Raw genomic sequence first — 4,902 nt, forward strand, 5'->3', positions numbered from 1 at the left:
GGGGGGGGGGGGGGGGGGTCTGGGCTCTGCCTACATTGGCTGGTACTGTACAGTAACTACAGTGAGTGGTGGTGAGGTTTCTGTGCTCTCTCAGTGAGTGGTGGTGAGGTTTCTGCGCTCTCTCAGTGAGTGCAGCCTGACAGCCTGTTGACTGTCTTTATCAGTTCTTCACCAGCACCATGTGGTCAGTGAGAGGCTGAGAGCAGTCAGATGGATGGCTCCAAAGCAGAGGGCAGTCAGGTCGTTCCCATAAAGATACAGCCCTACCAACGTCAGAGAAATTCATTCTAGTTCCACTAGAGATGGTGATGCAGGCTTTGGTTCCACACAGTTTCACTGCTGTTGATGTTGATGTAAGATACTTACATAAAAGGGTCGTTCCATTTGATTTCAATCACTTTTTGACTGCAACCTTTTTGATTTTAACAACATTTTCTTTACATATTTGCAATTTTTGGATCTGAATGCCAAAGCATTTAGGAGATAAGAGGTGCTCAAAGTTGACCCATGTTGCATACTCCACCCTGCCATGAGAAATCCTGTCTTCATCACTGAAAAATATAAACCGTTGAGTTTAATATCATTTAAAAGCTTTACAAACAGGGTTGTCAAACAATTTAATAATTTTCTTTAAAAAAAAAAAGTTTTTTAAAATGATTTTTCCTTTAACATCAAATATCTAAAAACACGTAAACTCAGATTCTTTTCATTTTCGCATATGTTGTAGCTTAGATCCTATTTTACAGCATCTGATGTGTTTGTGTTGTTCCAGTCATCGGTTGAGACACAGTAGACTCTAGAATATAGACATAGATGTCTCATGGTAGGGAGGCGTCTGTAAAATGCCTCAACTTCAAGCACCTCTATCTCCTAAATGTTGAGTCATTCTGGTTCAAAAAGCCCCTTTCGGACACTTCTAACAGGGGTAAATATGTCTGGGAAGTTACATCCAAACTAAAGGGCTGTGTCAAAAAGGATTGAAATCAAATGGAACGACCCACAAGTCTATTCACACGCTGGGAATTGTACTGTAGAGAAATGTGTCGTTGGTATTGAATGGCGAATGGATTTAACATAGCCTATCATTTGAAGTCATCGTTTTACAGACGATCTGCAGAAGAGGATCCACAGTGATAACGGATTACAGTACATTGCTTTGAAACCACAAACATCTCCTATTGACTCAATGCATTGTCATCACACTAGCATGCAGAGCATGTACCAAAAGATTCATGTGACCAGCTTAACATGTACGTTGTCCATCAGAAATAACCCCTGGTCAAAGTGGTCTCGACTCACAGACCGTTTGTGTGAAGTGCTGCTGCTACCCCTTTTATTTTCCATTCATGTCCGATAATGGTATCAGGTTTGACCTCTGACCTATAGGCATACCAGACAGAGTCAGACAGCAACTGGAATGATCAAGACAAGTGGAGAAGAGGCTAGGTCAGGGAGGGAAACATGAGACCCCCACCAATCCTCTACCCACCCTGCTACACTGATCTATTCCAGACCTTGAAGGCCCTTCACCACCTCTCCCATTCTAGCCCTGTAAAAATAGACCCTATTTTTCACTAGCAAGAACACTAAGTAAGGCGACAGTCTAAATTCATGAGCCATGTAGATGTGTAGGTCTAAATAAAGCCCTGGTGGTGAGGTGTGTGGGATATTGACAGGACGAGCAAAGTATTTCCACAACACTTTATTTCTTTAAACTGTCAATTACATTAGAAAAATTACAGCTGTGTTAAAAAAAACAACACCAAGTGAATTAAGTGCATTTTGCAGCAATTCAAGTTTTCAATAGTTTGACAGACAACGATATATTATACACAACATGAATAATGCTTTGCTATATTTTTCGATTTTTTTTTTCAATCTAGTCTAGACTTGAGCCATGTACATTATGTGAAAAGAGTTCAAGTGTAAACTTCGTTATTTCCATGAGATATCTATTTCAGTAGATATCAAAAAACAGTACCGTATAAACGTAGAAATACAGAAGTATAAAAAAAATAACAAGTCTAAACAAAATGTTGCATTTTGTTAGTGAAAAAAAACTACTTTCCAGAATTGCACTTTCCACCTTGGCTCTAAATTGTGTATTCACCACAGTGAATATCCTAGTTATAACTAGTTGATAAATAACTAGTTACTCTTTCTAAAAAGCAGCTTGTTCATCAAACCAATCCTTATCTCTTAGTCCAAACCTCTCCTCAACTGCAATAATAAAGTACTTCTAATACAGTCTTGAGTTAGAGTTTTACTATTCCTCCTCTTCTTCCTCCTCTTCTTCTTCCTCCTCCCCTTCTTCTTCCTCTGTCACCACATCATCATCATCATCATCATCCCCCAGTCCAAAGCCCATTTGGTACAAGATGACCTCCACGTCTTCTGTGCACAGTGTAAGGTGCTCCATGTTTTCGAAGCCAGGCTCGGGCCTCTCTAAGTTGGAGCCTTTAGCTGCCTCTTTGGCCTGTGCGATCAGCTCCTTCCCACTAATCAGGAACTCGGCTGCATTGCCCTTCTCCATGGTCTGGGCCGCCTTCTCCTTTAGGTTGATACTAGCCTGGAGCTGCTCCGTGTACCTCTCCACCAGGGACCTCAGCAACCCCAGCTTCCTCTCCTCCTCCTGGGTGATCTTTTCCAGGAGCTGGCCCTTACGTTCCTCCAGGATGGCATAGAGCAAGTCGAAGCTCTCCCCCAGACGTCTCTTCTGAAGCTGGCTGTTCTCCTCGATGCTCTTGCATGTGTCCTCCATCTGAGCCATCACGGCCTGGACACAGCTGTTACCCGCCGCAAGGAGATCTATGGCGTTCCGCAGCTCGGCCTTCTGGGTATCGTAGATGCTCTGCAGGGGTGACACCTCACAGTCCTTGTGCTGGCCGAACACTTTGCACATGGAGCAGGTGGGCGTCTGGCAGGTCACACAGTAAATATTGATGCGCTCGTCCTCGTGCTCCGTACACATGGGCTCCTTGGTGTCTTTGTCCTTCAGCGGTGGGTCTGCAACGTTACTTCCTACTTCTCCGCCGCCGCTCTCCGGCTGCTGCTTGTAGATATCAATGATGTTCTCCACTAGCAGGTTCCTCTGCAGGCCGTAGACGCCGTGGCGGTCCAGGACGACCTCGAAGCGGCAGGTGGGGCAGCGGAAGATGCCCCCGGAGTAGTGATAAGGGTTGCGGGAGTCGTAGAGGTCGCTGGCGCAGCCGCGGCACAGGTTGTGTTGGCAGGGCAGGATGACTACGGGCTTCTGGAACATCTCCAGGCAGATGGGGCAGCTCAGCTGGCTCTCCAGGCTCTCCCTGGGGCTGGGCTGGTGCGTCACCTGGCCGGTCTGGATATCCATGTCTGGATAGATGTGTTTCTCTGTTCTCACAAGGTATAAGTCCTTAAAGTTCAGAGTAGGTGGCCTAGGCGCTTTGTCTTAGGTGGTGTGGCTCTTTCTCTGTCTGTCTCTCCTTCTATTGCAGTCTGGTATAGTGACTGCTTTCTCCACTTGGTTTATTTTGATCTAGCCACTCTCCGGCCACAGCTGACGATTTATACCGCTGGGCTGGCGTGACACCCGAGCCTCCACGCGGTCTGAGGCACGGGTCCCACCCTTTGCTTGTTTGCAAGGCTCAATTCTGAGATAATTAACCCCTTCTGGCCCCGGCACATGCCATACTTAGCAACACCCACCGTCCCGCCCTCCCCTCTCTCTCTTTCTGTGGGAGGGGCTAAACCAATAGACAACTGGCCAAACAACCTCCAATAACAACAGGTCTCGTCACCCACCACACCACAAGACACGATTAGGGTCGTTCACATCTGTTTACATCTTTGATTGACCCCTTTCAGCCTCTGCAGAAATAGGTCAGACGTAATGCATATGCCTTCTCATAGCCAGACATTAGGTATGTTATAAATTCATCTCTCGTGGACAGACTACGTAAACATAAAATAAGCATCTGACCAAATTATGCAAGATTTTAGTTTCTGGGTTAATGGAGATTAGTGATAACATAAACATGTCCACATTCTGGCGTTATGCAGAGAAATTGTAAACATGTTGGTTTCCTTGAAGATGCTCTAGCAGACTGTAAATCTAATCCATGGCTGACAGAAAGAAATGCAGATTTGACAGAGTAAACAACGTAGAAATAGAATGAACACAAGTTGTAGAATCCACATAGTTTGTAATAGAGCAGGTAGAATGTGCCATATTGCTCTACTACATGTCTACAGAGAAGAGTGACTGAGCTGGTAGTACACACTATAGAAATAGAATGTCATGTCCTATCCTCTGCCAGGTTCCTCTCCCCCTCTTCCTTTACCCTGTACCCCTGCATAGCCTAAAAGACAGACTGTGTGTGTGTGTGTTGCACAACTCTGGAAAGTTTGGGGGTTGTAAACATTAAGTTATGTGCCCTCATCGACACCCCAGCAGGACACGGTCGACCCAGTCCGGGCGATCACAACAAAAGCTTGTGCAACACTGTCCACATCACACACCACAACAAAGAACATCCATGGTCCTCATTGAGCCGCTCTGAAAACCAGCAACAACAAAATAACAGGTGTTGTACACGGGGGGGTGTACTCATGCACATGGGCTTGGTTGCAGGGGTGGCATCCCAAACATTTCCACCGTGCAGGGGTGTTGTGTCAGGTTGTGACACGTTGGAGGTGTAGGGGGACATTAGTCACGTGGGTGTAATCATGTCAACATGCTGGATATGGCTTAGAGAACAAGATGGGGCCGATCGTCTGTGGTTTAGGACAGACACACAGTATACTGATGGTAATCTCTACCTGCACTGGTTCACAGGTACAGTAGTTTAGGACAGACACACAGTATACTGACTGTCATCTCTACCTGCACTGGTTCACAGGTACTGTAGTTTAGGACAGACACAC

At 45.7% G+C, this 4,902-nt stretch overlaps 1 pseudogene; it reads right to left on the reverse strand.

The window, feature by feature from the left end:
- Positions 1-1,687: 1,687 nt before the first annotated feature.
- On the reverse strand, positions 1,688-3,523 carry LOC139412761 (E3 ubiquitin-protein ligase TRIM63 pseudogene; annotated as a pseudogene).
- Between the last annotated feature and the right edge of the window lie 1,379 nt (positions 3,524-4,902).

The sequence above is a fragment of the Oncorhynchus clarkii genome, chromosome 7 (assembly GCF_045791955.1).
Source record: "Oncorhynchus clarkii lewisi isolate Uvic-CL-2024 chromosome 7, UVic_Ocla_1.0, whole genome shotgun sequence".
NCBI classification, from domain to species: domain Eukaryota; kingdom Metazoa; phylum Chordata; class Actinopteri; order Salmoniformes; family Salmonidae; genus Oncorhynchus; species Oncorhynchus clarkii.